The 22906-nt window shown below is 35.9% G+C and overlaps 1 protein-coding gene across 2 annotated transcripts in view; it reads right to left on the bottom strand.

Moving 5' to 3' along the window:
- SLC16A7 (solute carrier family 16 member 7) overlaps positions 1–22906 on the bottom strand; it is a 182118-nt gene that overhangs the window by 143043 nt on the left and 16169 nt on the right. The gene's annotated exons all lie outside the window — the stretch shown is intronic.

Here is a 22906-nt window from a genome sequence, read left to right as displayed (position 1 = left end):
TAACTAAATGTATATACATTTATGCTTGTCACTCTAAACTCAGGCTGAAAATATATACATATTTCAGAGACTTGTTGGGACACAGTGTGGTGTACTGTAATAAAGCATAGATTTTCAATTCTAATGGATGGATTTAATACCAGATCTGGTATTTAATATTTGTGTGATGAAGACAAGTAGACTGAACTCTTTAACCCTTGGAGTAAGTATTAAAGATAATGCATACAAAAGTATGCAGCCCAGTCCATGGCACAGAGCAAGGCCTTAATGTGCTAGGTAATATCGCTTACTAATATTTCATATAGCTTTTAAGTGAATTATAGTAATATAAATTATCCCAAGGCTTTGTAAAATTGACAAAATAAATCTATTTTGAGCATATGTTGGCAGTGATAATTCATCAGTTATTTATGGCACTAAAAGTAATTTTCCAACACCTTCACACCTATTTTCCCAATTATTATAAGCTGTTTAAGTAAGCTACTTTCAATTAAATTTCATCATTTGCCATTCTGTACACTATTTCTAAATCCTTCACAACTATTTGGAATCTCTCTCAATGGGTCTCCATAATCACAATCTTAATTCCTGGCTAGTTCAAGTCTCTGGCCTAGATTGCATGTTCTTTCTCAATCAACTTTCATTTCATTATTGCCCCTATTTTCCATAATTTCAACCACTCTCATAGTGGAAAAAGCAAATCTTCCCTAAATTGTGTTCTCCCCTCTGGACTGTACATTCTTTCAGGCTCTTTCTTCTGCATGAAGATTCAGATACAATCTAAAGTCTTAATATTTATTTATTCGTTCATGGACATATACTGAGTACCATCCATGCTCTGGTATGAATGTCTGTGTCCCCCAAAATTCACATGTTGAAACCTAATGTCTAAGTTAATGGTATTAGATGGTGTCGCCTTCTGGGAGGTGACTAGGAAAGGGATTAGTGCCTTAAAAGAGTCTCTGGAGCTACCTTGTCTTTCCCACCATTTGAGGATACAACACAAAATCCATGACCCAGAAGAGGGCCTCCATCTGGCCACACTGGCACCCTGATCTCAGACTTCCAGCCTCCAGAACTGTGAGAAATAAATGAGTGTTCTTTATAAGCTTCCCAGTCTATGGAATTTTGATATAGTAGCAAAATCTATATGCCAGATTACAGAGTTACAAAGAGGAACACAGCATGGTCTCTAGTATCAAAGAGCTCACAATCTAATTAGGGAATGCAAACAGAAATAGTTATGAAAAATGTGGTAAGTGAAATCTATGTGCATGGCTTTATGAAAACAGGGAAGGGATATCTAACTAGCCTGAAGTAAGGGATGGACAGGGACAGAATCCTGGGAAGCAATGGTTCTTAGAAGATAAAGAGGAAACAAGGGGCTTAAAGGACGAGGGTAGGTGCGTCCCAGGCCTGAGGGCCAGCATGATGCAATACAACAAACATCATCTATTCACATAGCAAACAGTAAGGCAGCAAATTTACTCTGAAACTCTTTTTTTTAGCCAAACTGTGTAAAGAGTTGAGATGTCCTTCAGTAGATGAACGGATAAAGATGTGGGTCATGTATACAATGGAATGTTACTCAGCCATCAGAAAGGATGAATACCTGACATCTGCATCGACATGGATGGAACTGGAGGGTATTGTGCTAAGTGAAATAAGTCAGTCAGAGAAAGACATTTATCACATGGTTTCACTCATGTGTAGAACATAAGCAATAGTGCAGAGGACAATAGGGGAAGGGAGGGAAAAGTGAAGGGGAAGAAATCAGAGAGAGAAGCAAACCATGACAGACTCTGGACTCCGGGAAATAACTGAGGGTTGCAGAAAGGGAGGTGGGTGGGGGGATGGGGCATCCGGGTGATGGGCATTAAGGAGGGCACGTGTTGTGATGAGCACTGGGTATTATACACAATTAAAGCAGCATTGAATATTATATCAAAAACTAATGATGTACTATACATTGGTTAATTGAATTTAAATTAAAAAAAAAGAAACTCTTTTGTTACATTAGTTTAAAAAAATGTTTCCAGTATAAAAATGAATAGGAAAGAGTTTGTTTTAGATTGTGTTTTAAGAGGAACTAACATTATAATTTTTTTAAATCTGTATATTCAGAGATTTTTCTCTTAACACCATATAAGGCAACATTAGGAAATATCTGTTTTCTTATATTTTATTCAGTGTTTCAGGTCACTTGGACACAGTTATGATATTCCAAAATGGTAGCATATTAGCATTACTGTACATTTCCCCACCAAACACAAATTCTAAACTGCTTTATTATTGATATCTAGGAAAGACCACAAAGGTTCTCTATAAAGAGAAACTGACACACACTGGCAGACACAATTAATAACGGTTCATTAAGCCTTAGGTTATAGAAAAGCTTGGGAATTGGCTCCCTCCTTTCACAAATGGAGAAAGTAAGAATGAGGGAGGGATACCCATAATGTTTAGTGATTGTCTCCAAGTCAGAAATATGCACACTAAAATGACTCCCTTGAATATAAAAATAAAAGCATTATAAAGAGATTTTGAAAAAAATAAAACAAGACTAATTTTATTTCCATTCTGATACATGTATAATAATAGCCCCAGAAGCTATCACACAATTACAAAATAAATCTGGACCCATCAAAAAAGAAATTTACTTAATAATACAACTGCTTTTATGTCTCACCAGGGCAGGGCCTTCAATTTTTCATCACACTTTCCCATCTCAATAAAAGTAAGTTCTAAGAAATATTTCTGAATGAATGAATGAGTGAATGCATACTATGTATAAGACTAACTCAGGAGAATTTGGTGGCAGATGAATACACAATGTCTCTGCCTTAGTAGGGGATACAGACAAATTAAAAGAATTGTTTTATATAAAGTAAAAGAGTGGGGGAAATGGCTCCTTGAGCTAGTTGACTAGGGAAGGCCTCTGTGATGGAGGAGGTGGGGGTAGGATACAGATTTACCAGGTAAATACTTTGTATGTTTCCCATATTTCTCATTACCATGCATCCTGGCAGCCTTCACATCTCCAATTTATAGACCGAGAAATTCAAGCTTACAAAATTCATATAAGATTCTTTCAAATAATATGTACATGTATATGCTATGTGTAAGTGTATATATACATAAACTAAAAAAAGAATTTGTATACAGATGTTGCCTTCCATATTTTGTTCAACTAGAAACCATGTTAGACTTCTCAGTTCGCCCATACAAGTCATTTTTCATACATGCAGTTCCTCTCAAAAAACTGGCACTATGTTAGTTTAAAGGTTCCTGAGAGAACTTGGACTGAGCACCAAAATATTCCCTTTTTAAATTTAAAAAAAAATTTAAAAAACACATTTAGAATATTAGGCTATTTTTTTTATTATTATGTTATGTTAATCACCATACATTACATCATTAGTTTTTGATGTAGTGTTCCATGATTCATTATATGGTTAGCCTGGTGATGGGTATTAAAGAGGGCACGTTCTGCATGGAGCACTGGGTGTTATATTAGGCTCTTTATTAGACTGTCAAGATGAAAGGTGGGTATTTTCAGTTGTTAATACATAGCAGCACTTGTTTTTAAGGGGCCACCAGTGATTTTCATCATATCTGTCAATCAAATGGTAAAAAATTAAAATATCATTGAAAAAAATCCTACACAATTGCAAGCACTTGGCATGATAAATAGTTTTAGTAGCCAATGGTGGCAGGGATCCTCCTGTTATCTGGGTAGATAAAATCCAAGATTATTTTAGAGAAAAGACTACATTTTTTTTCCCCAGAATCTCAATCATTTAATTTCTTATAGCAAACAGAAATAATGATCACGATGTTTAGAAAAATAAAATTCTAAGGTTTTTTTTTTGTCAAAATGCAGAGCTCAAGTTCATGTAAGATTTTCATTTCAAATGATAAATAGGGACATTCATCAAAATTTAAATCAAATGTATAAGTTGAAATCATAAAATTACCCCCAAAAGTTAAATATTAAAAACAAAGAACAAATCACAAATGTCGTTTTGGTCTCCTTATATAAGTCCAATGTTTCCTATATTTCTAGCAAGATTCCCGGGTTTCCTTACAACCACTTAAATTTGGCATAAGGCTGAAATATAGGTCAACAGGCTGTTGATGTTGCTCTAAGTAGAGATGTGAATCGTATGATCGAGTGAAAATGGGTGTATTCTTTATTGGCAATACTGCTTCTTGCTACATTACCTTGGTTATACAGCATGGTTTCAACTCCCTCACTATTGCAAAGAGTTTTGTGTTGTACTTTTAGGTTGTTTTGTGTTTGCTTTATTGCTTATAAACAGTAATATCTGTAAAAACAAGATAAAAGAAACAAGACAGTAGCACAACACTGTTCTGTATCCAAAAAAAAAAAAAAAAAAATTGATGGAGCAAACTAAAAACTAATTTTCAGATTAGGGAATAATAAAACCAAAGAATGATGGTAACAATTACAAGACCATTATGAAAAATCAGCTTTCAAATCCTGAATCAAGTCTTGGAATTGCTAAAAATCTTTGGAAAATAAAATCAACATATTTTTTTAAAGGCTTTAAGGTCAAAGCCCTTGAACCAGAAGAGTTATAAAGTTTGCTCAGGTTGTATTGCCAAGTTGATACTTCTCGGCGATAGATGAAAAGCCAGACAGGATTATAAGCTATTAAATCAGTATTTAATGCTGAAATAAGAATTAATTTTTCTAACTCAAATCATGTCAATAACCATGGTATAATGCAAATCAATTATTAATAGAAAAAGTATAGAAATATGTAATAACCCATCAGTAAACATGAGAATACCTACACTGTTCTTATAAATTGATATTCATCTAAGTAGTAAGTATCATGTTTCCTGCATTAATTATAAGCAAACAGAACTATCAGAGACATAAAAAAAAAAAACTATCAGAGATTCTGGGCCACTTTTTTAGAAACCTGTAAAAAAACTTTTTTCTAAAACACTATCATGGAAAGATGTTGGTATTTATACTTGATGGACTGGAGTAAAGATTCAATCAATGTTTAATGCTAAGCTATCCAAGAATTGTAGACTATTTAAAAATTAAGAGTCAGGATCTTTTTTTTTTTGTTTGTTTCCTTAGTCAACCATTAATGAACATATGAATTTGGAAAATTTAGGTAACCCCTGAAAATCAATATTTTTGCATTTTTAAAATGGTAATACCTCATAGGTCACTGAAAGAATAAAATGATATATTACTTGCAGACAGCTTAGTACCTGTATGACACATAGCATTATTAATTTTTTCAGAAAAAATTATTAAGCCATTGGAATGGACAACAGAAAAGAGTATTGTTAAAAGCTTTATTTTAGGGGTGCCTGGGTGGCTCAGTCGTTAAGTGTCTGCCTTCGGCTCAGGTCATGATCTCAGGGTCCTGGGATCGAGTCCTGCATCGGGTTCCCTGCTCCGTGGGAAGCCTGCTTCTCCCTCTCCCACTCCCCCTGCTTGTGTTCCCTCTTTTGCTGTGTCTCTCTCTGTCAAGTAAATAAGTAAAATCTTTAAAAAAAAATAAAAACTTTATTTTAAAAATTCTTCCTCAGTCTCGAATCCCATAAAATAAGAAGCACAAGATTGGAAAATAATGGCAACTAAAAAAGGCAATGACCATGAGAGTAGGATACATTTCTGTTTATAGGGAAATGCTAAAACAGAAAGAGGAAGGAGAAAACAGAGAAAGAGAATTTCTACTAAACCAGAAGAGACTAGATTTACAATTGAGTAGTGTGACTTGGTTGAAAGTTTCTTCTTTAATACAGAAAGGGCTGAAGCTGACTATTCTTAACCATTAGTATGACCCCAATTTTCTCTATGAAGAAATGAATAAAGAGGTCAGTGGTACTTGACTGGTTTGGACCCATATAGGAAACAGGAACAGAATTTTGTAAATTATTTGCAATCAGGAATTATTTTCTCATAATATGCAAACTATCTGAAAAATAAGTCTATATGCTCAGAGAATAAAATTTAGATTAATACATTGTGTCTGGTGCTACATGAAAGCTGAAATCTCTGATCTTAAATTCATGTAATCAAATTCAGAATGTATATCCTTAAGTATGTACTACTACTTGCTAAGTTAATTCAAGGAGACCATTGGACTGAGGGAGCTCTGATGCCACGGCGGCCTACATAAGCCAACTGAAATCTCAGCCTGTAGATGCCTCAAGGTTGCGAAATCAAATGCCACAGACAACCAACCACAAAAAGCCAGCTAGGCTTTAAGTTACAACCAGTCAATAATTTCCTTACCTTGCGTCCACCTTTTCTCTATAAAAGTCTCTCCCCATGTTCTTGTTGACGGAGTGCTCTTAACCACTTGCACTTTGGTGCTGCCCCATTTCAATAGATTTTTGCTCAAATAAACTCTTACATTTTTTAATGTGCCTCAGTTTATCTTTTAACATACCTATTGTCTCCAGGTGAATTTGCCCACGGTCCCTATAATTCTACCTAGGTCTCAATTTAGAACCTATACAGTGTTGATCATTTTATCTCATGAGCTCATGAAGCTCAAGTTCACTTATTTGAACTGTTGAATCCGTTTTAAATAGAAAGTAAATAAATAAAAGCCTAAGAAGAACAGAACTCACATTCAGCATACCCTACACAATTATTTCAAAGTAAGTGCTATTTAACTGAGATTGTGAAATAAATGTTTAAGTATTTAAATATTTAAATCTGCACTGAAAACATAAATTACTTCTAAGTTTACACTTAAGGTGGATCTTTGTGAGTAATACTGATTTCTAGTATATCATTAAGATATGTAAAAAACCTGTAACAGGGATGTTTGAGTGGTTAAGAGTTTCTAAGTACAATACATAGGATCCCTACCTTGTAGGAGGAACATGGTATTAAACCACTGGGAAACCCACCAGCTTCAACAAATGACTTGAATGGGAAATATGAAGGATTCTCTCAGGGAAATATTTTTTTTTCTCATAGACAGATGAATCAAGTCACAAACATTCTCTCTGCCATCTTTGGATTACATAAATTTTGCCAAATGAGAATCCACCTGAAATGTAGGTAGGTTTCAGGAAACTATAAAACAACTCCCTGGAAACCCTTCAGGAAATTTGCTATTGTATACCTGACATTTGGATTTTCAAACTGTAAAATGACTGCTGAAAAATTCATGAAATTATTTCTAGATTATTAAGTGAAAAAAAATGGCATGCAAGTAATTAATTAGTAAAGGATATTTTAATATTCTCTAATGGTAAAAGTATTAGACTGTGCTCTCTCATTTATTGCACTGCATGATTTGTAATGTGTTCTACCATAAGCTCAATTTGTATATAAAACTAAGGAATTTGTTTCAGCTGGATTGCCAATGGAAAGAGAATTGAGGAAATAAGTCACAAAGGCAATGTTAATAAGGGGCAGAAATTCAAGCTCTGATAATACATTTTGTACCTGGATATAGCAGAAAACTTTCCAATTAGGGCCAACAAGTAGAAAGCTGATAACTCCAAGCTGAGATTTATAGGGAAAGGTCAGCAGCATGTAATGAGAATTTGGAGCACATACATCCAACTGTAACACCTTTAGTATAAGTATAGTTTCTAATGGCAAAAGCTAATGGCTCCATGACAATAATAAATAATGGTAAGACAATATTCTAGCCTCAGGCTTCAGCAAAAGAATTCTGGCAGCACTATACAATTTTCACGAACTCTAGCTATAGGAATAGTTCTAAAGGGGTACCTTCATTCTCAGTGCAACAGTGGCACTAGAATCTGGGGAAACACAATAGGCAAGGAACAATCTTTTAATTGAATTCCATCCTTTCCTCAATGAATTTACTGCTAAGCACTATCCCTGCAGAAAGAAAGAAATGAAGGAAGGAAGAAAGGAAGAAAGGAAGGGAGGGAGGTAAGGAGGGAGGGAGACATTAGTGCCCCATCATTCACTAGATACCATTTGGAATAAAAATGTAAAACTAAATAACACTGAAATGCATTGGAATTCACTGGGCACTTACTGTGTACCTACCAGTATAATCGCAGAGTATTTGTTAGGCGTGTAACGTGTTTGGGGCCATCTGGAGTACAACCTGCAAGGCCGTGTAAAGCTGCTCTGAAGTCACATTTAGTAACATAGACTCCAGAGTTCACAGACCTGAAATCAAGTGATCCTAACCATGTGACTATGGGCAAGTTAATGAACCTTGCTCAGTTTAGTTTCCAAATCCATTAAATGGGGAATATATTGTTAACCACCACTAAGTGTTACTGAGAAATAAATACAAATAAAACACAGAGGACACTGCCTGGCAGAAGTTTGTGAGCTGTGAAACTCAGCTGTTTAACTTGCTATTATTATGAGCATGTACCAACTTTTGCAGGAAGTGATACAAAAAATATGAAGCAATATGCTACTTGACACATCACTGGATGAGACACTTCTGGAATTCTAGGAACTAAAGTCTACTGCTAAACATTAAGTAACCATATCACTCTTATTCAACCCTTAGCATGGAAATAGACTGCATAGGCTATGATGTGGCTTTTTGATCGTGCACTAACTGATGATTAGCAGCCCACTAGGGTCTGATGAATCTGGAAACTTATCGGCAGCCGCACTGTACAAACTGCAATTGCCCAAGTGCCACAACTTCCCCAAGTCCAAGAAAATAGAGCAGGGAAGAGCAGAACTGATAATAACAAATATATATGGCATAATGAAGTATTAACCAAAAAGACTGCCTAATTTTGTAAAAAGAAAATAAAGTGCCCAGCCCACTGTAGACTTTTTAAGCTTTGCACAAGGACCAGGAAAATGTACCTAAAAATCTTGTCACCTCCAACCCAAGATTAACAGCAGAAGTATTCCTCTTCAATGCACCCAAGGCCTAGAATTCAGGTATATTATTAATGACAGGATGGACTGTTCACATGTAAGGAACCCAAAGATTACAAACCTTTGTCTATTTCTAATGCCAATGTCCATCAGCCCCTTAGTCACAGCAGTTTCTAACTTTTAAACAAAATTTTATTTATTATTTGAGAGAGAAAGAGAGAGCATGAGCAGAGGTGGGGGGGTAGGGGCAGAGGGAGAGGGAGAAGCAGGCTTCCATATGGATCAGGACCTAAGCAGAAGGCAGACACTTAACCAACTGAGCCACCCAGGCGCCCCTAGCAGTTTCTTTCCATAGCTCTCCCTGCAAATGCTTGCACTGCCCAAAATACACCTGTATTGCTACCTTGAGTACCAAGTGTGCTTCAGCCACTCATATGCTGCCCAAAATACACCTGTATTTAGCTGCTACCTTGAGTACAAAAAAGGTCACACCGCTGGCCATTCTTCTGGATATTTTACAAATGAGAATGAAAATATGCTGAGTTATTCCAGTTAGATTGTAGTGGGTTCTTAACTGGTGGCCATTTTGTTCCCCAGGGGACATCTGGCATTGTTTAGAGACATATTTGGCTCTGACAACTGGGAAGGTGTTACTGGCTTCTCGGGGATAGAGGCAGTCCTAGACTCTAGTGAGTCAAGGGAGGTGCCTAAGGCTCAACATTTAAGGAGACAATCACCCATTCTTAGGGTCATGGAAGCACAAGATTAAATTTACATGGCCCTGAGAACAAGTGCTTCCTTAAATATTGTGGCCCAACCCGAAGTAGAGGCCAGGGATGCCTCTAAATGTGCCCCATAAAAGAAACTGCCTAGTCCAGGATATCAATAGCACTGAGGCTGAGAAACCCAGATTGGTTTGAAGAATCTAAAAAGAATCAGTGTTGGAAAATTGATTCCCTCCCTTTTCCAATTAAAGTTACAAATTTAAAATAACATTTTGTTAAATGTGACTAAAAGTGAAAGAATACCAAACTCTAGCATTTAGGTTTAATTCACTTTACTCCTCTCTCTCTGTCTTGTATTACACTGCAGTCACGTATTTGTTTATTTAACTCTCTTACAAGCACATTCCATCAATCCCTACCTCACCTTGACCTATTCTGAAACATTACTAATTTTGACTTTAAACCAAAAATAAGCTATGACTACCCAAGTGATTAATACGTAACTATAAACACCTCCTACTGAAAAAGAATACAATACATATAGAATACAATGCAAAAAAATACAATACAATACAATACAATACAATGCAGTCAAATTTTTTGGCTATTTGTCCTTGACACAAATGTAATATATGTTTCTATATATATGATTTAACAGAAAGGGAACTGAGGACCTTCCCCCTAGGGATACAATGAAACCAATGATTTTAATCATTTTATCTTCTTATCAGAGAATTGGCATAACCTTTAACAAGTACCAGGAAAGATTAAATTCTGATAAGTTTATTATGAAATAGATACTGTGATACAATAATTCTACTAAAGATTAAATGCATACATATTCCATTGACATGATAACTTCCAAAATGCAGTCATAGAGACACTATGTTAGATTTTCTCATAGTGCTATTTGATTCTGTGCTAAGAATCATTTTAATTGTTTATCCATGGAATAAACAGCTGACTTGTTTTGAGCACCCAGTATGAGCCAAGTATTTTCTATGTGGTGTCATTCAATACTTGCAACAACCCTGCTGAGAGGTTTTACCACCAACCTTTTGCAAGTGAGGAAAGAGCCTCAAAGAGGTTTAGCAAGTTGCCAATTTTCATTCCACTGGTAAACAGCGCTTCTAAAGCATGATCTTTCAACTATGTCAAACTACTACTATCTGCAAAATGTTCTGGATTACATTTTAACCTATGAAAGGCAGACAATCTGCTCCTATCTTAAGAGTGTTCCACTAGTGAATTAATATATGCATCTTGATGTTAGGCTAGAATAATGCTCAAGGTCAAGCAAAGACTGTGGGTTTCCCAAGAGGAAACGCACATCAAGGAAAGTGACAACAACAGGAAGCTACCATTCTCCTGGGCTTTCAGTGGAGCATAGAGAGAAGCAAAGGAGAATGAGGAAGTATCAAAATCCCCACAAGGCCAATCCAGTTCATACTCCTTTGTTCCTTGTTTCAAAAACTGTTGACTTGGACCTACTATATAGAAGGCACCTTAGTGCCTCCTACATAGCATAAAAAGATGTAAATGTTTTTCTTCAGAAAGTTTACATGGAATATATAAAAACTGTAAAAAGCAAGATAACATACAATGAGTTCTAAATATTATTCAATCAGTGAGTGTTATGAAAATTCAAAGGGGGAATCAGATTATTCTTGCTGGGGTCATGAGGATATGCATGATTAAAAAGGGTAGAAGGGAAGAATGAAGGGGGGAATCAGACGGGGAGAGGAACCATGAGAGACGATGGACTCTGAAAAACAAACTGAGGGTTCTAGAGGGGAGGGGGGTGGGGGGATGGGTTAGCCTGGTGATGGGTATGAAAGAGGGCACATTCTGCATGGAGCACGGGTGTTATGCACAAACAATGAATCATGGAACACTGCATCAAAAACTAATGATGTAATGTATGGTGATTAACATAACATCATAAAATAAAATAAAATAAAATAAAATAAAATAAAATAAAATAAAAACCTTGGGGGAAAAAAAAGGGTGGAAGTTAAGCTGCCCTTGAAGGACAGGCATAGTATCAACAGGTACAGACTGTAAAAGAAAATATACTAAATTGAGAGATCAAAAGTCTGCATACAGAAAGTTGTATAACATATTTGGGAAATGACAATAAAAGGTGAAGTTTAAGAAACTCTACATAGGCACACATTCTGAAATACTTTGTGGAGGCAGGTTTTTATAGCAATGACATATATATCATCAACCATTTCCATTTAAAAGTTGCTCATAAACAGGGGCATCTGGCTGGCTCAGTGGGAGGAGCGTGCGAACTCTGTGAGTTCGAGCCCCACGTTGGGTGTAAAGATTACTTCAAGTAAATAAATAAATAAACTTTAAAAAAATAAAAGTTGCTCAGAAAACTATTTTCTTTCATTGTATTACTTATGAGTAGATAATTTTTGTAATTTAATGTATAATATGGACACTAGTCATAATATAGTATTTTAAACAAATATAAGAAGGGCATATCATTTTAATAGGCACAGTGCTTCTAGATAGAAAATTTGATTATTATCATTTGAGAAAACTGGGAAAACTTGAATACTGTTCTATCATTGCATATGGCAAAAATGGTGACAGACAGATACAGTTAGGTGAAAAATGTTATGGACTAAATGTTTGTGAACCCCTCCCAAATTCATATGTTAAAGCCATAATCCCCATTATGATGACATTATAAGGTGGAGCCTTTGGGAGGTAATTTGGTTTAGATGAGGTCATGGGCGGTGCAAGGGTGGGGGTCCTCATGATGGGATTAGTTTCCTTAGAAGAGACCAGAGAACTTTTTCTTCTCCTCTCTCTCTCTTTTTGTCTCTGTGTCTGGCTCTCTGTCCCACCATGTTGTTCAGGGAACCATATATGTCACAGGATCACAGCGTTCTTGATTCACGTTGGCAAAGAATGAATTTCAGGAACACTAAAGGGTGAAGTGAAGTGAAAGTTTACCAAGTGAAGGTGAGAGCAGAAAGGAAAGAAGCAGCTCTTTAGAGTGAGAGGGGTCCCGAATGGGTTGCCACTGAGGGCTTTTGGAGGCAGTATTTTACTGAGAACTGACTGGGAAGCTTGTGGCCTTGAGATCCTTGTGCCATCTTGGTTTGAGTGCAAACTATTGATAACACCCTTAGTGACTTAATTCTTTGAGGTTTGGTCGTTTTCTGTGATACACTGTAGCCACCAAAGAAAAATACTCCTGACCATCCGAGGCCAGGTGGTCTGTTTCCTTATTTCTTGTTCACTCTGTGTCAGCGCTTCTACATGCCAGGAATGGTTTCAGAGCCTACCCCGGGGCCCCCTACCTCACGCTGCCTATACCTTAACTCTTCCCTTACTCAGTGTGAGGACACAGGAAGAAGATGGCTATCTGGAAGCCAGGAAAAGGGCTCTTACCAGGAATCCACATTTTGATATTGGACTTCCCCACCTCCAGAATTGGCAGAAATAAATGGCTGTTGTTTAAGGCACCAGTTTATGAAATTTTGTTATAACAACACAACTAATGAAGGCAGATAGTTTGACTAACAGACAAACTGACCTCCAAGTCATATAAATGAAAACAGAGAACAGTCTTTTAAGAATCAACATAGTCTTGAGAAATTGTTTCTATCTTAAAAAAAAAAAGAAATTCTAATTCTTTTTTTTTTTTTTTTGAGAGAGAGAGAGCTCACTAGCGGGGGGAGTGGGGCAGAGGGGCAGAGGGAGAGGGAAAGAGAGAATCTAAAGCAGACTCCAAGCCCAACAGAGAGCCCAACACGGGGCTCAATTCCACAACTCAGATGATGACCCAAGCTGAAGTCAAGAGTCAGACACTTAACCGGCTGAGCCACGTAGGCACCCCAAAGAAAGAAATTATTTCTATCTTCAACGATGGAAAAATTTAATCTGAGTGCTGACTAGGACATTAATTAATTGATTCATTTATTTAGTCAGTAATTGAGGACCTACTATATGTAAGGCCCTAAGCTAAGTGCTAAATTAAAATTACACACACACACACACACACAGAATATGATGCATTTTTCCCTTACTACATGGTAGGGGTGATGGATTATACAAGCATATAATTACAGTCAATGTGCCAAAAGCTACAATGGGGGTACATTAATTAAGTTCCCATGAAAGCTATAAAAAAGCTCCCTTTACTTTGTAGAGGAAGTGACAATTGAATGTAGTCATGAAAGATAAGCAGGAAAAGGTTTAATAGGTCATTTCAGATATAAAGAGCAGAATACTCAAAGTCATAGTTCTTGAAGGGCCCTGAATCATTGACTGTATGATCAGAAGGGGCAAGAATGAAGACTGAAAATGTATAATAGCGCTTGACAGTAAAAGGAAAGCTAAGGGTTAAAACAGTAAATGGAGGGTCAATTTTTAAGCATGGGAGGGAAATAATTAGTTTTGTTTTTTGGTACAATTACTTTGAGGGTAATGTGGAGAATTATAAAAGAGAGAAGAGGGTTATTGAGTCTGAAGGGTTTGATGCAAATTTGGATGTCGATAGTTAGAAGTGTCAAGAACAACCTTGTGTTTCCAATGTGGAAGATTGGGTGGATATTAATGGATGGAAGAACAGCAATAAGTAGAACAGCATAGAGGCAATGGCCATGCAGGACTGAATCAAAAGAGATCAATTAGGGCAAGATTTGTGGACCTGGAAAATATCAGCTTGGAAGGGCCGAGCTGAAACTCTGAAGACAGGTGTGTCATTGAAAAAAGAAAAATGAGTAAGGAAAGAAAAAAGCAGATGTTTCAGAAATAAGTGGTGTTGGGTGATTAAAAAAAAGTGAAGTCTGTGAGGGAGACAAAGATAAGGAGGAAGACTGTCAGATGTATTAAAAAAAAAAAAAACAGGAACTAAGTAAAAATGATGGATCTATCCAGAGAGAATCCTCATATCTTACTTCCTCTGAAGCTTTGTGGGCAAAAGTATGTCATTACTTAAAGATAAAAAAATCTTTCCTCAGGAGGCTAAAGTTTCTCTCTAGCAAAATTAATTACAAACATCTGATGTGACAAGATAAATAAATAAAAATCAAAAGACTGGTACATACACACACACACACATAGATAATTACATGATTACACAGTTTATGTACTTTTTACCGCACAAGAAATCTAAATAGTGACCTATCCAATTTTATGTACTTCTGAAAGGATTCATTTAATATTTCTAATTAAATGCGAAAGACATTAATGGATTTTTTTTATCATTGAGGTTATGACATAATGCCACAGGAAATTATTTCTGGTTTAATTCACCAATTGTGCATAAACTCTCTTGGGTGCCAGGTCAACATATGAAGCATAGCATGGTGTAAGTGATATGTGACCTACAGGGAGCTGCAAGATTGGCTTCATCTCTAATGAGGGAAAAGTTTTATTTACAAGGCAACTCAGCTGTGAAACTGAAGTAATAACATGAATTAATTTATACACTCTGCATTTAAAGGTCGAGTACTTTAAACAACTTCTCTCCGTGTTCTTGAGAGTAGAAAAAAACTATATTAAGTAATATTTATAAACGTTGTAAGAACAAAGTCTCTTGTTGGTACACACTGAACTTCCACATGATATATATTCAGATGGAAAGTTAAATCTATTTTACTCACTAGCAAAGAAATTAAAACTGTCCTGGTTATTATCTATATACCCTTTTAGTTCTTACTAAACAAAATTTGTTTCCCCTGTTACTCAGTCCGAGCAAGTTGTCATCAGCTGTGAGCTTGAAAGTCCAGAGGCACTAAATATATAAATTGAAATTAGAAAAATATCAGCTGTGAAGTGTTATACGTAATACACATCAATCAATGTAAAATTTTAAGAAAAATCTCTGTCTCTTTAGGTAACAATTTTATGATTCAAGCATATTTTTATGTAAAGGAAATTACATAAAAATTTTTTCCCCAAACTGACAAGTTGTTTTGTTTCTAATTCACCAGTCTACACTAGATGTATTTGCTATTGCCTCCCCTTCTTTCACTTTGCTTCTTGATGGTGAGAATGGAACACACCTAGAGAGACAGGCTTGTACTACATGATCCTAACCCCAGGCCACAGCCAATTGGACCAGGGGTTACATCAAGTGAAGGGAAAGAAATAGTATTTACTGAGTAGCTACCATACACAAGCATCACTCTTATTACTTTTCACAGGGAGTAATTCATTTATTTCTCACTACAATGTGGTAGTTACTATTATTTTCATCCCCCTTTACAGATGAAGAAACAGTCACAGAATCATTAAGAAAGTTTCCAAGATTACAATGCAAGATTCAAATCCAGCCAGTCCAGCTGCAGAACCTGAACTCTAACCACTATGATATACTGTCCTGAAATAGTCTGCCACCTTACTATTATCTATAGGTGAAGCTAAGACAATTTTATTTTCTATCTCAAGAATTTGAAGAACCACATGGAGAGACTGAGTCAGTTGAACTGTGTTGGACACTAGAAGTGTAAGGTCATTTAGCATTGCAACAAAATGCAAAATGGGTAGATCATGGGGAAAATTAGCCTTACATTATCATTCCAGCAGGATCTGATTATACTTCCTGAAATTAGGCTCTAAGAAATCCCTTTGTATTTCCAATTACTGAGTTTATTACTTGAGTTAATTTGTGCAAGTCTCTGCACCTTGTAGTATAAAAAATCCCTCCATGGGAAGCAATTAAAAATTGCACATAAAATAGGAAAAATAGATAGAAAGAAATATCCAGAGAATAAAACTAACTGAAAGGGAAAACCAGATGGATAAGAGGAGTACTTTATTCGGGTTTTCTCCTGGGACATTTGATGAACAGGATGGACTTGGACTTGACGTTTCACAGCCCAAAGGGTGCTTGTAATAGATCACAGCTCCCAAAGCCAGCCAGAGATGGAAAGCCCAAAAGGTGATATGCCTTCCTGTAATCCAATAAAACTATAATCGTCATTGTACCAGAAATAAGTTTGCAACAGTACACACACATATACACACATATGCACACACATATGCACACACACACACACACACACACACACACCCAACACAAAGCTGGCAACTGCAAAAAAACCAGTCTGCCTCTAAACCTGGCACCAGGGAAGGGGAACAAAATCAAAATCACTTGATGATTCATGACCAATAGTCATCTCTCACATGGCTCTGCAGCCCATTTCATATTATCGAGGTAGTTCAAACATCTAAAATCAGTTTACAGTGTTGGGTAATGCCCCAGGTCCTGGCAAAAGGAAACATAAATTCTCTCAACTGGGAACCCAGCTTAGTCCAAACTTCAAATAATTCCCAATTGACAAAGATCCAAGCAATGCTTATTTATAACGCGTTATTAAGCAAGAACCAGGAGAAACTACAGATGGAGACTCAAGTCCATAAAGACATTAGACAACAAAATTATTAAACAGAAAATATACATTAAATATGCTTTAAAAAGGAAAGGAGTAAAATGTGATTAAAGTGTAAGAGGCCATGAAGGATTGTATAAGGACTGAACAATTAAAAACCTTTGCCCATATTTAACTTATTATTAAAACCAAACAAAACCAAAAGAAGGCAAATGAATAATAAATATAAAATTTCTAATAGTGTTTAACTCTGAGAAAAGTCGGGAGGAGGGCAGAATGAGAAGCAAAGAAAGAGGCAAGGGAGAGGAACACAGCTAAGTTTTGATTTCTATTAATATTCTAATTCTTGAGTTGGTTAGTGGGTTCATTGGTTTTTCACTGTATTGTTAACAAATAATTTAAAATACATATGAATAATGAGAGCAGGTCACAAACTTGAGAGCAAAAACATATATTCATACATATATACACACATAAATATTTAAAAAACAATTACCATAATTCACTACATTAATAGAATCCAGGAAAAATCATAAATTCATCTGAAAATCCTACAACCTAAAAATAGAAGAAAAATTCCTTAGTTTCATGAATAAAATCTACAAAAACAACAAAAAATGAAACAAAAATCTGTAACATCATATTTACAGTTATCACTATAAGAGATTAGGAACAAGACAAGAATGCTTGCTACTATCAGATCTATACAATGTTTTATTGAGTCAGAGGCAAAACAGTAAGGCACAAGAAAAAGAAATTGTTGTGTAAGGGGTCAGAAACAAAATTCTTTTTATACACAGATTACAGATATATCTATCTGCACAGGATACAAAATCTACAAATAAAACACGAGTTAATTAGATAGTTTGGTCAGTTTGATAGATAAAAGATGTAAGAACAAATTACAGTTATATATATATATGCATAAAATATAAAATATGTGATTTTAAAGACAGCATATATCTTCATTATATAGTTCTTTCTTAAAAATATAACAAAGTATGGCAAATTCTTTTCAGATAGAGTTTTTAAAAATGCAAGACATGAAGGAAGACCTAAGTGAAAAGAGAGATAAACCATACTCATGAACTGAGAAGGCCTCAATACCATAAAACTGCCAAACTGATGTGCTGATTCAAATGCAATGAAAAATCCGATTTTTTTTTTTACTTGAAACCTGAGTTTAAAATGTATAGAAAGACCAAAGGGAAGAACTAGCAAAGTCAGTTCTAAACCGGAACAAATTGAGAGGGATGTGCTTTACTAAATACCAAGGTTATTTTCACAGCTATGGTAACTGAGAGGTGCTGGTGCCAGTAGATGAATTCACCAAGAAATAGAATAGAAAGCCGGGAAATAAATACACACTCACACTCACACACACAGAAGTTGTTTTGTATCCCAAACCCGGCATTATCAAGGAGTAGGCAGGGGCACCTGGGTGGCTCAGTCATGAAGCGTCTGCCTTCAGCTCAGGTCATGATCCCAGGGTCCTGGGATCGAGCCCCGCATCGGGCTCCCTGCTTGGCGGGGAGCTTGCTTCTCCCTCTCCCACTCCCCCTGCTTGTGTTCCCTCTCTCTCTGCCTCTCTCTGTCAAATAAATAAATAAAATATTTTAAAAAAATAAGTAAGTAAGTAAATAAATAAATAAATAAAGGAGTAGGTAAAAGCACTGGTCATCCACACAGGAGAATATGACACGAGATTCTCCCCTCACACCATGCGGAAAAATGAACAGTAAATGAATCACCATTTAAGATAAGACAAACCTGGGGCTGTGCTATCCAATCCAACAGCCACATGAGTCTATTTACATTTAAACGTAAATTGCTTACAATGAAATTTAAGAATTTGGTTCCTCAGTTGCACTCTTCACACCTCAGGTGCTCAGAAGCCACATGTAGCTAGTGACTAGCATACTGGACAGTGCCAGATATAAAATAGTTCCATCAGTGTAGAAAAGTCTATTGGACAGTGCTGAGAGACATTTAGGATAGGATCTTTATGGCCTTGGGGTTGAGAAGGATGTATTAAGCAAGAAATGAACAAATTAAACCAAAAAAATGGAAATAACCAATAAATTCAGCTGTTAAAATTCAGAATGTATCAAAAGACACTATACAAAAGATGAAGAAGAATGCCTTTGTCTGAAGGAATGTGTTTGTAATATGTATGTACAGAATATTTGAGATTTATAAAAACCTATCTAAGCAATAAAAAAAACACTCATATAGAAAAAATGGATAAAAGACTTATCAGGTACTTTATTTGATGACAGAAAATGATAATTAGTCTGACTTATTTTATCATATATGTAGACTGAAATGTTTGACAAATTTGCATGTTTCATTTTAAATCAACATGAGTAAGGAGGGGAACAAAAACCTATTTTCTGGCCTGGAAGGAAGATTATACTGGTTTAGACAGCAGCCCAGCAACATATAAGTAGGCCGATAATAATGTTTGAACGTGTAGTTAAGTAGATACTTCTAATGTTAGCTTATCCTTCATTAAAAGATAATTTTCTAGCTCCATTAACAATTTAACTTTACCTTCTTTTGAGCACACAAAAGTACTTGGGAGGCACAAAGCATATTTATACCACCTTCTCACTCTGGGTGTAAAATTTGGTGGTGACTATGACATTAATTTCATATTTACTTCAATCAGAAGAATCAGAGAACACAAAGGTGTGTGTGATTGATGGGTGGAACGGAAAAAGTAGATTAAGTTATAAACATATGAGGAAATACTGAAAATATAATTGAAATGCATAGTTTCCTCAAAGCAGAGCAAATTTCCAATCCTGAATTAATATGAGTAAGTATTCAATGCACCATCCACTTCCTTACCACCACCTCCCCTGCCAAACAAACAAACAAATATACAGGATAAAAAACAAATCACAATTTCCTAGCTTCTATATGGAAATTTTTTTTATATTTTAATAAAGTGAATTTTAAAAGTTGATGTTTGCATATCTTAAAATTTGAAATAAAACTACACTTATCCACATATCCAAGTGGCATAGTTTGCACTAAATCTTAGTTTTTACCAAATTCTAAGAGAAGCATTAGAGGATTTTTGACCTTCTATTCTGGTATACTATTAAAGAAATAACAATATTAAACAACTTCAAAGTAATTTATTAATTAGTATCATGAAGTGCCAAACATAAGCATGGTAATTTGATCCCACTCAGATAGGGCGATGTGAGTATGAGCCAATGATTCTACAAGTAGACTTTTTAATTTGTCAGAAATAGACAATGGAAACACTTTGTGTGGATCCCAGGAGACTAAGATATGATTTCACCTCTGAAGGGCTTTGTAATCTAAGAATGAGAGGAAAGCAATTAGTAGTTTGGCAGTTCTTGTACAAGGTGAATATGTTAGTTGCAGAGAGAGAATGGGACATTCAAGTCAGAGTGATCATTAGAGGACATATGACAATCACTAGTAATAATTAGGAAGAGCCCATACCATGAATCAGGATCCCGACCCAATAGATAGAGAGTGCATGATGGGTGATACCCTGAGTCTAGGCCAGCTAGAAGTTACCACAAACATGATCCACTTTAGGGTAGCAGGACTTTAGCTCCTAGGCTGAGGTTCAAGGACTCCTTTCCCCAGGGAAGGAGACTGCAAAACACAGGGCTGTGCCCCAGTTCTCAAAGAGGACTGGGAGTCAGAGAATTCTACAACCAATAATCAGTATGTGGAGACAGGCATAAAGTAACACTAATAGCAGAAGAAAATGAAGCTGGGAAAGCCAGGCTCATAAATGTGGGCATGTAACACGCATTATGAAAAAATAAAAAAGAAGAAGGAAAAAGAGAGAGAGAGAGAGAGAGAGATTAGACTTGAGAGAACAATGGTCAACCATGGTACACCAATTCTTGACTCTTGCTGTTGAGAAACACTGCTAAAGGCTAATCCCTCCAACTGTCAGTAATGGGGCACCCAATTCCAGCTTAGCCTCACTATTTCCTACGATCCTAAGCAGAGGCTGTTTAATTATGTATTCTGCCGCTATTCAGATTGGCCTGTCAAAGCAGATCATGTTTGAGCTGGCCTGTAAGTACAATCAGTGGACCAACTTTGCACAGCTAAGGAAAGCAGACAAAAAGCCATAAGATTTGGGGGGGGGGTGAATTTTTGTGCATAATTTTATATTTCTGATTAATAGTCCCATATGGTTCTCTTTTGAGGTACTCTTGATTTCTCTTCCTCACAAATGCATGCCTCCTATTCCTGTTACACAGACTCTTATTCCTTTTCTCTTGCCAATTTCTTATGTTCTGTTCTTTCCAAAGGAGACACACAACCCTAATATCCTTTTGTTACAGAGGTGTAAGTATAGACATCATTCTTTTTGCAAAACCAAGAACAGGCACTGATGACAAGAGCCTTAGTCACTGACTTTCCAGGATAATGAAAATGCCAAGAAATGTTATAACTTCTTGAGCACCGCACGGCAAAAACTGCTTTCTAAGCCCATAGGTAAGACCACTTGGTTGATGCCTGTCTCCTTAATATTAATTCTAATGCAGAGCATAGTGTGATATCTCCATGCGCAATTTTTCATAAACATACTTGATTATAAATTCAGTAATAACTTGGACGTTTTCAGAGGAAAAGGTTTTAACATGAAGCAGTAGATATTTTCCAAGGTGGTATGTTTTGCTTTGCATCTACAACCTTTTTCAAAGGCAGGGATCCATGGCTGCAAGAAACCAAAACCCACTCAGCATAGTTTAAGGAGAAAAGGAGAAAAAAAACCAAAAAGACTATTGACACAGAACTCAACTGCAGAACTCTCGTGTTGTTAGGCAGGTGCCTGCCCTCTCTTTCTAGGACCCTGAACAGTTAGTTCAGATTTAGAATATGCTCTAAGTATTAAAATGCAGAATCTGGCGTGTCCACGCCCAAACATTATCTGTATCTTTACTAACTTTGTGAACTTTGGTGAGTCACTTAATGTCTCAGTACTTCTGTTCTTTCCTGGAAAAAGAAAGTAATAATGGTACTTATTTTATGTGTATGAACTAAACAAGATAACAAATGACATATTTAGGATAGTGCCTGAGACAGTAGGCATTAAGTAAAAGTAAATCATTGTGATAACATTATTATAATTGCTTGTTTGGGGCATATGTGCCATTCTTCTCTCTGACTGCCTTTCTGATATGAATTTTGCCAATTTCTAGATTAAGGAAAATGTAAAGAACACAATTCATAGGCACTTTTTCTCTCAGGCTAAACTTACTAACAAACGAAGCTGGCTAAGAAACCTATGAGCTTCTTGTAAGATGGTGAGTTCACTCTATGCCTGCAAATCTTTTAATGAAGTTGGGTAATCATGTTTCATGGATTCAGTAGATAATATTAATACACTGGGTGAAATATTGGGCTAAACAACTTCTAAGTTTCTTTGAGGGCATGATTCAATTTATACAGACACTGTGTAAAATCCATGATACTAAATTAAATTAAGACTTCAATGCAAATCTAGAACTTAAATTTTCCTTTGTTTATCTGAAAATCTGAAAAGGAGAAGGGTATATACCTTGTAAATCAGATTTGGTAAAGGATAATTGTCCATTTCAATAGAAAATATTTGGTAAAATCTTTATGTTAAAGTGAGAGCTCACCCAAAAAGTTTAAATGCTCACTTTAGATACATCTAACAAACAGAATTTTTAGTGTGGTTGAGAAATAAAATGGATCTGTGGAAGTGTTCAGATATTGTAATGGGAAAGTACAGGAGTAGAAAAATCACAAAATTTTATCAGCATAAAATTCTACATAGAAAGTGTAGCCAGTTTCCAAGTAAAACATAATTTCTACTATCAAAGATGCCATTTATTGCACCAAAAATTCAGTATAGATAGATGATTCCCACAAAATGAAGAAAAAAGTGAGTTGTAGGAAGGAAGAAGGGGATGGTGGTACCAGTGATCAAAAGTAAC

This window comes from Eumetopias jubatus, unplaced genomic scaffold, assembly GCF_037043125.1.
Source record: "Eumetopias jubatus isolate StellerSeaLion01/CBP00866 unplaced genomic scaffold, mEumJub1_p1.0 scaffold_8, whole genome shotgun sequence".
Taxonomy (NCBI): domain Eukaryota; kingdom Metazoa; phylum Chordata; class Mammalia; order Carnivora; family Otariidae; genus Eumetopias; species Eumetopias jubatus.
Note: the sequence above shows the minus strand (reverse complement) of the source record. Positions and strands in the feature narration are given on the sequence as shown.